The sequence below is a fragment of the Hemitrygon akajei genome, unplaced genomic scaffold (genome assembly GCF_048418815.1).
Source record: "Hemitrygon akajei unplaced genomic scaffold, sHemAka1.3 Scf000108, whole genome shotgun sequence".
Taxonomy (NCBI): domain Eukaryota; kingdom Metazoa; phylum Chordata; class Chondrichthyes; order Myliobatiformes; family Dasyatidae; genus Hemitrygon; species Hemitrygon akajei.
This window is the reverse complement of record NW_027331994.1, coordinates 728,586-740,655: the sequence shown is the minus strand read 5'-3', so window position 1 is coordinate 740,655 and position 12,070 is coordinate 728,586. Positions and strand designations below refer to the sequence as shown.

Below are 12,070 nucleotides of genomic sequence, written 5' to 3'. Positions count from 1 at the left end.
GTCTTGCACAGCTTTGTGCATGAAAAGCTTGTGGATATTCACACATCGACACACATCGTGATGCTTTGTCCTCCTTAAGTTCACCCCTCGCTCCGGGGGAAAATGTTCCAGACAATGCAGACTCTCCTTTTAACTCAGGCCCTCCCATAAGCTCCGGGTGCATCTCCTCTTCAGGGCAATTGCACCCTTTCTGCAGCGTGGCAACAGAAGTGTCCAGAGTGTTAAATTGCCAAAATTAATGTTTTAACAAAGTCATTCCACGCCTTCTGTTCAGTGCCTGACTAAAATAAAACATGTATTTCGTTGGTAGCATTCCTTCAATCGACCTTTTTTTGCACCTTCAGGGACCTCTGTACCTATACGTCAATGATGGAACTTCTGGGAACTCAGAAGGCATAGGAGAGATACTTCACGAAGATGAATCATTTTAAAGGAAGAATGGGGGAAAAATAGGCGTAAAATATTGCAAAACAATATAGTAGGAAGCTACAGGATTGGGAAGCTTTTATCAACAAAGAATGAAAGTTTAATTCCCTTTATTCGCACACTCTGTTTCCTGCCAATCAGCGAATGCTCTATCCACGTATGTAACTTTCCTGTAATTCCATGGGCTCTTACCTTGTTTAGCAGCCACATGTGCAGCACCTTGTCAAAGGCCTTCTGAAAGTCCAAATTCACAACATCCACTACATCTCCCTTGTCTAACCTACTTGTAATTTCCTCAAAAAAATTGCACTAGGTTTGTCAGGCAGGATTTTCCTTTAAGGAAACCATGCTGAGTTCTGCCTATCTTGTCATATGTCTCCAGGTACTCCGTAACTTCAATCCTTGACAATCGACTCCGACAACTTCCCAACCACCGACGTCAAGCTAGCAGGTCTATAATTTCCTTTTTGCTTCCTTGCCCCCTTCTTAAGTAGCGGTGTGACATTTGCAATCTTCCGGTCCTCCGGAACCAGGGCAGAGTCTATCGACTTTTGAAAGATCATTGCTAATGCCTCCGCAATCTCCACTGCTACCTCGTTCAGAACACGAGGGTGCATTCCATCTGGTCCGGGAGATTTATCTACCCTTAGACTATTCAGCTTCCTGAGTACTTCCTCTGTCGTAATTGTGACTGCGCATATTTCTCTTCCCTGACACCCTTGAATGTCCGGTATATTGCTGATGTCTTCCTCAGTGAAGACTGATGCAAAATACTCGTTCAATTCCTCCACCAGCTCCTGAGGCACAAACCAGGCACGCCCAGGATCCTCTTCAGTTTGCGTATAAGGAGAAGGTGGGAGTGGAGGATGCTATCACGTATTTGCTGCACAAATCACTCTCTCACCTAGATGGGGTCAGTTGTGCTGTGAGGATTACATTCCTTGACTTCTCTAGTGCCTTTAACACCATCCAGCACAAGATCTTAAGGCACAAACTAACGGAGATGGGAGTAGACTCTCACATGGTGGATTGGATAGTGGACTACTTGACAGATAGACCTCAGTATGTGCGGTTGGGAGACTGTAGGTCTGACACGGTGGTCAGCAGCACAGGAGCGCCGCAGGGAACCGTACTCTCTCCGGTCCTGTTCACACTGTACACATCAGACTTCCAATATAACTCGGAGTCCTGCCATGTGCAGAAGTTCGCTGATGACACGGCCATAGTGGGGTGTGTCAGGAATGGACAGGAGGAGGAGTATAGGAAACTGATACAGGACTTTGTGATATGGTGCAACTCAAACTACCAGCGTCTCAATATCACCAAGACCAAGGAGATGGTGGTGGACTTTAGGAGATCTAGGCCTCATATGGAGCCAGAGATCATTAATGGAGAATGTGTGGAGCAGGTTAAGACCTACAAATATCTGGGAGTACAGTTAGACGAGAAGCTAGACTGGACTGCCAACACAGATGCCTTGTGCAGGAAGGCACAGAGTCGACTGTACTTCCTTAGAAGGTTGGCGTCATTCAATGTCTGTAGTGAGATGCTGAAGATGTTCTATAGGTCAGTTGTGGAGAGCGCCCTCTTCTTTGTGGTGGCGTGTTGGGGAGGAAGCATTAAGAAGAAGGACGCCTCACGTCTTAATAAGCTGGTAAGGAAGGCGGGCTCTGTCGTGGGCAAAGTACTGGAGAGTTTAACATCGGTAGCTGAGCGAAGGGCGCTGAGTAGGCTACGGTCAATTATGGAAAACTCTGAACATCCTCTACATAGCACCATCCAGAGACAGAGAAGCAGTTTCAGCGACAGGTTGCTATCGATGCAATGCTCCTCAGACAGGATGAAGAGGTCAATACTCCCCAATGCCATTAGGCTTTACAATTCAACCGCCAGGACTTAAGAACCTTTTAAAAGCTATTATTAATGCTTTTTGAGATAGTGATTTAGATGCATATCATATTTTTTACTGAGTTAAGTATTGTATGTAATTAGTTTTGCTACAACAAGTGTATGGGACATTGGAAAAAAAATTGAATTTCCCCATGGGGATGAATAAAGTATCTATCTATCTATCTATCTATCTATCTATCTATCTATCTATCTATCTATCTATCTATCTATCTATCTATCTATCTATCTATCTTATCTCCCATTACAATTTCTCCAGCATCATTTTATTATCGGTCCTATATCTAGTCTCACCGGTCTTTTACTCTTTATATACTTGAAAAAGCTTTTACTATCCCCTTTGCTATTATTTGCTAGCTTCCTTTCATAATTCATCTCTTCCCTCTTAATGACCTTCTTAGTTTCCTTTTGTCAGCCTTTAAAAACTTCCCAATCCTCTGTCTTCCCACTAATTTTGCTTCCTTGTATGTCCTCTGCTTTGCTTTTACTTTGGCTTTGACTTCTTTTGTCAGCCACGGTTGCATCCTTTTTCCATTCGAAAATTCCTTCTTCTTTGGAATATATCTGTCTTGCACCTTCCTCACCTCGCATAAACTCCAGCCACTGCTGCTCTGCCGTCCTTCCCGCTAGTGTCCCTTTCCAGTCAACCTTGGCCAGTTCCTCTCTCATGCTACTGTAATTTCCTTTACTCCACTGAAATATTGACACATCGGATTTCGGCTTCTCTTTCTCAAATTTTACAGTGAGCTCAATCATGTTGTGATCACTGCCTCCTAAGGATCACTTCCATCTCTCTAATTACTAAGGGTTCCTTCACTTCCATTTATCTAATTGCTTCTGGTTCATTACACAATACCCAATCCAGTACAGATGATCTCCTAGTGGGCTCAACAACAAGCCATCTCGTAGACATTCTACAATTTTTCTCTCTTGTAATCCAGTGCAGATCTGACTTTCCCAATCCACTCGCATGTTAAAATCCCCTAGAATTATCATAGCGCTGCCCTTCCAGAAAGCCTTTTATTTCCTGTTGTAGTTTGTAGTCCACATCTCTGCAAGCTGTTGGGAGGCCTGTAGATAACTGCCATCAGGGTCCTTTTACAGTTGCGATTTCTTACCTCAACCCATAAAGATTCTGCACCTTCCGATCCTATGTCAACTCTTTGTAATAATTTAATATTATTTCTTAACACGCTACCACCTCTACCTACCTGCCTATTCTTCCGATACACCGTGTATCCTTGGTCGTTCAACTCCAGAGACATGCATCCTTTAACCACGTCTCAGAGATCGCCACAATATCATAACCTGCCAATCTGTAACTGTACAACAAGATCATCCACCTTATTCCTTATGCTGCGTGCATTTAAGTATAACTCCTTAAGTCCAGTATTTGGTACTTTTTGCATTGATTGCACTGCAACTTTATTTAACTGCAACTCATCCCAATAGCTGCAAATTTGCGGCATCACCTGCCTGTCCCTTCCTGACATCCATACTGCTCACTACCATAGATCTATTTCTCTTTTTCTCTCCTCCGCTCCATCATTCCGGTTACCATCCCACTGCCAAATTAGTTTAACCCTCCCTAACAGCTCTATTAAACCTTCCCGCCTTGATATTGATACCCTCTAGGATTCAAGTGTAACCCGTCCTTTATGTAGAGGTCACACCTGCCCCAACAGAGGTCCCACTGATCCAGAAACTTGAATCACTGCCCCCTGCTCCAATCCCTCAGTCACACATTTATCCTCCACCTCATTTCATTCTTACTCTCACTGTCGCGTGGCACAGGCTGTAATCCCGAGATTACTACCTTTGTGGTCCTTCTTCTCAACTGCCTTCCTAGCTCACTATATTCTCCTTTCAGGACCTCTTCACTTTCCTACCTACGTCATTGGTACCTATATGTACCACGATCTCTGTCTCCTCACCCTCCCACTTCAGGATATCTTGGACGCGATCAGAAACATCCCGGACCCTGGCTCCAGGGAGGCAAACTACATGTGGGTCACCTGATTGCGCCCACAGAATCGCCTATCTGACCCCCTAACTATCGACTCCCCTATTGCTACTGCCTTCCTCTTCCTTTCCTTATACTTCTGAGGTACAGGGGCCGGGACTCTGTGCCAAACGCACTGTTCCTTCCCCGAGGTAGGCTGTCCCCCTCCAACAGTACTCACACACAAGTACTTATTGTCAAGGTGTACAGCCACTGGAGTACTCTCTAGTACCTGACACTTCCCCTCCCCCCTCCTAACCGTGACCCCCTTGTCTGCCCTTCCGCTGCCGCTGTGTGACCACCTGCCTGTAACTCCTCTCCATCACCTCCTCACTCTCCCTGACCAGACGAAGGTCATCGAGCTGCAACTCCAGTTCCCTAACACGGTCCCTCAGGAGCTGCAGCTCGCCGCACCTGGCGTAGATGTGGACGTCCGGGAGGCTAGAAGACTCCAGGACATCCCATATCCGAAAGCGAAAACAACAAGAGCACACTCATACTTCCCCTTTCCTCAAGTAACAGGAAAAACTGAAACCTAAACCTGCTTGCCTCGCCTGCTTCCGCCTAAGCCCGTTGAGCCAAAGCCCTTAAGCCTGCACTCTGCTCCCGGCTCACTCCGCAAACGATGCTGCCCGCTGTTTAAGAATGTGTCCTTTTCTAATCTTCCCAGCTTCTCTGGCCGACGTCACACGCCTGCGCAGCACCGTCTCTCTTAACTCCGATGAGAAGAAGAGAACGTCAAAATGGCTCCCGCCGCACTCCCGTTCTGATCCTCCGACTTCCTTCTCCAAATATTGGAGAATATTGACAAAGAATGACGGGGTTCATATTTGCTGATATAGAGATGGGCAAGGAAAATGGATTTCAAACATGAATAAGGGGCGGGAACGGGTACAGAAATGTGCATTTCAACACATTCCGAACACCTGCCTTCACGAACCGGAAAGGGTCATGATGCAGTGACGTATAATTATGGTTTAATTAGAGTATCGTAAAGTTTGGATGTGATTGCACTGAAACCGCTGCAGAAGGGTTTCACCAGGAAGTTGCCGAACATGAAACATTTCAGATATCAGCAGAGAATCTAATATTCAGTTCTCGAAACGGAGGAAGAAGAGGTCCTTCATGAGGATGTTTAAAAAATATTACAGACATACTGGGGTTCAGTGGTGGTAACTACGTCTCCATATCAGCTGCATCTACTATGAAGGTACCGGTTTATTGAAACTGTAAGTTTTAGCATTCGTTAGCGGAAAGTGTTGAGTTTCTTCAGATGTAGGCATTTGACGCAGCGATTTAGTTACCACTCTGCGACCCATGCTACTGCATTTTCAATGTTCACAATAATGTCGCTTCTACATTAGACCAAAAAAATCACCGGGCTTGGGTGTTCGGTCTCCGGAGTCCCTGTGTACGGACCATTGGTTGGTCCTGCGTTCTCTGCTAAAGCTCATTCCACTGACTTTCGAATTATTTTCCACCACTGGCATAACTGTCTGTGCGTTTTTTTTTCTATCTATCTATCTATCTATCTATCTATCTATCTGTCTGTCTGTCTGTCTGTCTGTCTGTCTGTCTGTCTATCTATCTATCTATCTATCTATCTATCTGTCTGTCTGTCTGTCTGTCTGTCTGTCTGTCTGTCTATCTATCTATCTATCTATCTATCTATCTATCTATCTGTCTGTCTGTCTGTCTGTCTGTCTGTCTGTCTGTCTGTCTATCTATCTATCTATCCTATCTATCTGTCTGTCTGTCTCTCTGTCTATCTATCTATCGATCTATCTATCTATCTGTTCGTCTGTCTAGCTGCCTGTCCTCTGCTGTCTGTTTTTGTCCCTCTAACTATATGCTGCTATGTCAGATATTGCGAATGAAGGTTCTCATGATCTGGCTGAGAAAGTGAAGCACTGCGAGGCGGATAATCAACTATAATGAAAATTCAAATTTGCAGCCCTAATGTGGCGTGTGGAGACAGAGTAACAACGTACAAAGAAAGATTCAAGAGAGGATGAAGATTAACATCAAATACCCTTCAGTTCCCAACTAGGGAAGAGCTCCAGCATCAGTTTTTTCCAACATAACAAAGACCTGCCATCCAAGTCTCTACACTGAATTCGCCGGAGAATGGTTACATGCCGCTGTTCCTTTAAAAATCAGACTGCAATTGTCGCCTGCATGGAATGTTTGTACTTAAAGTTCGCCTACTGAGTACTGAGTGCTCACTTGTTCTCCCCATTCCATAGCCCTCATCCGCATGATCATAGAGGCTCCCCCTTCTCCCATCTCCCCGTCTCCCCCTTCTCCCCCATCTCCCCTTCTCCCCATCTCCCCCTTCTCCCCTTCTCCCCATCTCTCCATCCTGCAGAGTAGCAACATGTCCCTGCTCATACCAGACGTGATGCAGCCTGTCAGAATGATCTCCAGAAGTTTTTTTTTGAGTTTATTCTTTAATCTGCTAATGAAGTACTGGATAGCCGCTGTCTTGCCTTCTTTATAACTGCATCGATATGTTGGGACCAGGTTAAGTCCTCAGAGATCTTAACACCCAGGAACTTGAAACTGCTCCCTCTCTCCACTTCTGATCCCTCTATGAGGATTGGTATATCTCTCCTTCCTGAAGTCCACAATGAGCTTTTTCGTCTTACTGACGTTCAGTGCAAGGTTGTTGCTGCGACACCACTCAACCAGTTGTCATATCTCACCCCTGTTCGTCTTCTCATCTCCATCTGAGATTCGACCAACAATGCTTGCATTATCAGCAAATTTATAGGTGGTATTTGATCAGCTGACTCGATATGCACATGGATGTAAGGAAGATCGAGGGATAAGGACAGGGTAGGAGGGAGGATTAGAGTTTGAGTGCCTTTGATTTGATTTTTAGCTGGTATGGCAATACATTATGGCCGAATGGTCTTTTCACGGGCTGTATATTTTAGGCTCTATGCTCTATGATATCTGTAAATTTCTTCTAAATTTTCTTTCCATATGTAAAAACATGCGTATGCAGGACTGGGCTCTGGTGGCGCAATCGGTTAGTGCGCGGGTACTTATATGGCAGTACACGGCGGAGAAATGCCGAGGCTGTGAGTTCGAGCCTCACCTAGAGCACTCGTGATTTTAATGCTTGCAGTGCCCGGGTGACTAGGCGTCTCTCAAGCTGAGCATTCCACTGGAATGTTACATTTGATTTTGTGCCTCTGAGACACCCTGCTTATTATTGGTAATTAACTTCGAATCGATGCACCTTTGATTTTGATCTGAGCAGGAGAGTGTGAGTTTACACCCAGGGCTGTGTGCTCAGTCCACTGCTGTTCACTCTGCCGTCCCACGACTGTGCTGCAACACACAGCTCGAATCACATAATCAAGTTCGCCGATGACACGACCATGGTGGGTCGCATCACAAAGAACGACGAGTCAGCTTACAGAGAGGAGTTTGCCAACGGCTAACGGTCTGGTGCAGGGCCGACAACCTGTCTCTGAGTGTGAGCAAAACAAAAGAGATAGTTGTTGACTTCAGGAGGGGCACAGAGTGACCACTTCCCGCTGAACATTGACGGCTCCTCGGTAGAGATCGTGAAGAGCACCAAATTTCTTGGTGTTCACCTGACGGAGAATCTCACCTGGTCCCTCAACACCAGCATCATAGCAAAGAAAGCCCAGCAGCATTTCTACTTTCTGCGAAGGCTGAGAAAGGTCCATATCCCCACCATCCCTCATTACCACGTTCTACAGGGGTTGTATTGAGAGCATCCTGAGCAGCTGCATCACTGCCCGGTTCGGAAATTGCACCATCTCGGATCGCAAGACCCTGCACCGGATAGTGAGATCAGCTGAGAAGATCATCGGGGTCTCTCTTCCCGCCATTACGGACACTTACACCACACGCCTGCATTCTCAAATCAAACAACATTATGAAGGACCCCAAGCACCCCTCATACAAACTCTTCTCCCTCCTGCCGTCTGGGAACAGACAGCGAAGCCTGCGGCTCTCAGGATCAGACTGTGTAACAGTTTCCTCCCCCAAGGCAATACCCGGAGCTTGGACTGACACCAACCTACTGCCCCCTACTGTGCGTACTTTCTTGTTTATTATTTATTGTACTGCCTGCACTGGTTTGTGCACTTTATGCAGTCCTGGGTAGGTATGTAGTCTCGTGTAGCTTTTGAGTTTTTTTACGCAGTTCAGTGTAGTTTTTGTGTTGTTTCATGTTGCACCATGGTCCAAGAAAACGCTGTCTCGTTTTTTACTGTGTACTGTACGAGCAGTTATGGTCGAAATGACAATAAAAAGTGACCTGACTTCAATTGACAACATACACATTAATTTCAGAAACCCCACCCTGACAATCTGGTTCCTCACTTCTCCCTCTGTTGTCTGTTTCTCTCTGTCCACACGCCCGGTCCGCTACTGAACAGAACAAATCTCACTGCAGTACGTAGGGACATATATTTACTGATAATAAATGTACGTTGAACTTTGAAGAACCAAAGCAACAGGAAAATGTATTCGATATTTTTTTCTCTCCCTGTGGATCTAACTGGATTCTGTCTGGCAGTGTAATCGATATTTGAAAATAAAAATGACAGTGGAAAGCCGAATAAAAAAAGAGGCGGCTGTAATGACCGTTCATCACGAGGGGAGTAAGAATGGACCATGGAGACAGGAGGAACTCCAGATACGAATATCTGAAATAAAAAAAATTGCTGCAGGAGCTCAGCGGGTCAGGCAGTTAACGTGTGCGAGGGTAATGGACAGTGAATGACAGTGAACGAGGGTAATGACCAGTGAAGAGTCCAAACTCTTCCCAGAAGTTTTCAAATCTAAACTGAGGTGAAAGATGGATGATGGCCTGTGGGAGGAGTGAATTCCCTCTGGATATCGCTGCTGCCCAACCCTGTTCACTTTATCATCCTGAAGGTAAATCCCCCAAAGCTTCCCTCCAAGTCTCTGTTTTTCTGAGGATATACCTGAGGTCCCTCTTTCACTTTAGACAGGAACATAAAAAAATAAGTGCAGCTGTTGGTTATTCAGCCCATCAAACCTGTCCTGCCAGTCGATACTACTAATGAATGTTTGCTCTCTCACAACTTCTCTCGTGTTTCCAGGTCCACATTCTTGTAAATCCTCCAGTCTTTGAAAATGTATCCCCCTTCCTCATTATGTACCGCCAGTGATCTAATCACAGCAAACCTCTAAGGGAGAGAAATCCAGCCATTCACAGTTTTCTGTGGGAAGAAATTGCGATCGCTGTCAGTTGCCAAATCAGCCCCATTATGTCCACTTGTTGAAAGCTCTCTTGCAAATGGAAACATATCCCTTGGGTCGGGTAAGTGGAGATTACACGGAATCCGCGTGAATCGCAGGTGTTTAACCTGGATGTCCCAGTTTCCCACAACATCCCAGTATATATGTGTGATTTAGGTTTATTTCAATGTTCTCTTTACATGTAGGTGAGCGGTAGAATGCGGATGAGAGCAAGTGTAACTTCAGGGGAATATAAATGGCTGGGGCACATTTTGTTTAAAATAGTCCTTGATGGCTAGCATGGAGTTAATGTGTTGAAAAGCCAATTTCCACGCTGTTTATTTCTCTGACTCCCTCTCAACATTAACCCTGTTGTGTCCTCTCAGCTTTTGTCTGGTTCAAATAGATCACACCTCATTCTTTAATCTCTAGCTATTCATGATAGGGCAGCACCTTTGATCCAGGAATTCGCTGAGCTAATATCTTCTGGACTGTCAACATGTACATATTCTCTCTGAAATAAGGGATTCAGAACTGTACACAGTGGTCGAGGTGTGGCTGTGCGAACACTTGGCACCGTTGTATTTCTAATCTCCAGCCCTGTTGTAATAAATACCATTGTGCCATTTGCCGCTTGATGCACCATCACACTAACTATTCTATATCTCACACGCAGGAACATCTTACGTGTAAACTCCTGGAGACGATTCCTCTTCCCTCACATTTTCCACCATTGACCTCCATGTGCAGACTTTCCATTTACTCTTTCTATCTATCAGTGTGCAAGTCCAAATTTGTGCATTGTAACCGGCCCTTTCGAGTTGTCAGCAAACTTGGAAACAAACGTTGACACACGCTTACAAGTGGGAATACAGACGATGACTGTGTCGGGTACGGGCCGACTCGAAGCGAAGAGACCCGAGCTCGAGTGCGTCTGGAAGTAACAGAGTGAGGAGTGACCCAAGGTTTTGAAGATTTATGAAACAGGGCAGATAGAAATGGCCTGTTGTCGGAGCCGTGGGCAAGAGAGTGCCCGGCTCTGTTTGCTGCTCCGCGGGGTTTGCACGTCTCTGTGCTGGCCTGAGACTGTGACCTGCAACTGGTGTACTTTCCGTCCTGGTACAGTGATGCCTGACTTTCCAACCTTTAGTTCTGAATATTGTGTGCGTGCTTTTATTTTTGTTCGATATTTCTCTCTCTCTCTCTCTCTCTCTCTCTCTCTCTCTCTCTCTCTCTCTCTCCTCTCTCTCTCTCTCTCTCTCTCTCTCTCTCTCTCTCTCCTCTCTCTCTCTCTCTCTCTCTCTCTCTCTCTCTCTCTCTCTCTCTCTCTCTCTCTCTCTCTCTCCATAGTCGGTGTTTGACACTCTTAATGAGCTTTATTGTGTTTTCTTTGCTTCGTGGCTGCCTGTGAAGAGACGAATCTCAAGATTGTATAGAGTCTGAACACTTTGATTAGAAATTGTACTTTGTTTGTGCGCACCACACAGTATTTGGACAGATGGGTTAAATTTGATCTCACAGAAATAAATCAAAGCGGATTTGCGTTAACTTTTAATGCGCAAGAAATTAATCTGTAATATACACAAGATGCTGCAGGAACAGAGCAGATCAGGCAACATCTATGAAAGTGAACAAACACTCTCAGCTTTCCTTTTCCGATCCACGCTGTCTGCCGGACAGCTGAGCGTCCAGTTCAGCCCGGGTCAGTAGGACGGTCTGGACTATTACATCCACCACGTGGGTGTTGTGCTGAATCACACATTCCTGTGCAGTGACCGATGTAATTCATTCTCAGCAATGAACCCATTACACTTCTAATGGAAGCTCCCTGCGGGTTAACTCTGCCATTCTCTCTCATTCTGCTGACAAGAAAGGCGAACACTGAGAGCAAATGACATTTCAAACATTACTGCAGATAATCTTGTGTGGTCATTTCTGTGGGATGTAATCTTAGCGAGTAGTCGTTTGTTTTTGCTGAGAAGCTGCAAGACTTCAATAGATCTCGGGGCCTTCCTTGCGGGCCTTCTACCGTCGCGATTTATTAAGAACTTCAGGAAGGACATTAAAAAAGATAAAGTTCGGTTTAGCGGAGCAGCCACTGTGGAAGTGGCCGGTTTTGGTGTAGAGAGCGTCAGAGATACCTGGCTCAGTGTTTGACACCAGAGTCTTGAGCGAGAAGGGGGCGGAGGCTCCAGGCAAGTTTCTGGAAGACTTCGTTCTTTCTTTGACTATCAGTGCAGATACAGTGCAGTGTGAATGCGTCCAGAGTCACTGGTGCATTCTTTGTGTTCTTCATGAGACCTCCAGCCTCCCTGATAATAAGGTTTTCACGTACAGCACCCAGGTACAGCTCACTGCAAACCGTGTTAGGAGACCGAACGGCAAATCGTTCGGGGAAGGGGGAGGGGGTTGTGACTCTGCTGGCAAAGGAAATGAAAGCAAAACCTTTGACTAGACTAGGATTGGGAGCTGTAGAAGCCATCT

At 45.6% G+C, this 12,070-nt stretch overlaps 1 protein-coding gene and 1 non-coding gene across 3 annotated transcripts in view; both read left to right on the top strand.

Annotated features, from left to right (window-relative positions):
• The window catches only part of LOC140723299 (uncharacterized), a 246,128-nt gene that overhangs the window by 53,068 nt on the left and 180,990 nt on the right, over nucleotides 1-12,070 (top strand). The gene's annotated exons all lie outside the window — the stretch shown is intronic.
• On the top strand, nucleotides 7,353-7,447 carry trnai-uau (transfer RNA isoleucine (anticodon UAU)). The gene is made up of 2 exons: nucleotides 7,353-7,391; nucleotides 7,412-7,447. It is a non-coding gene; the product is annotated as a tRNA-Ile (tRNA).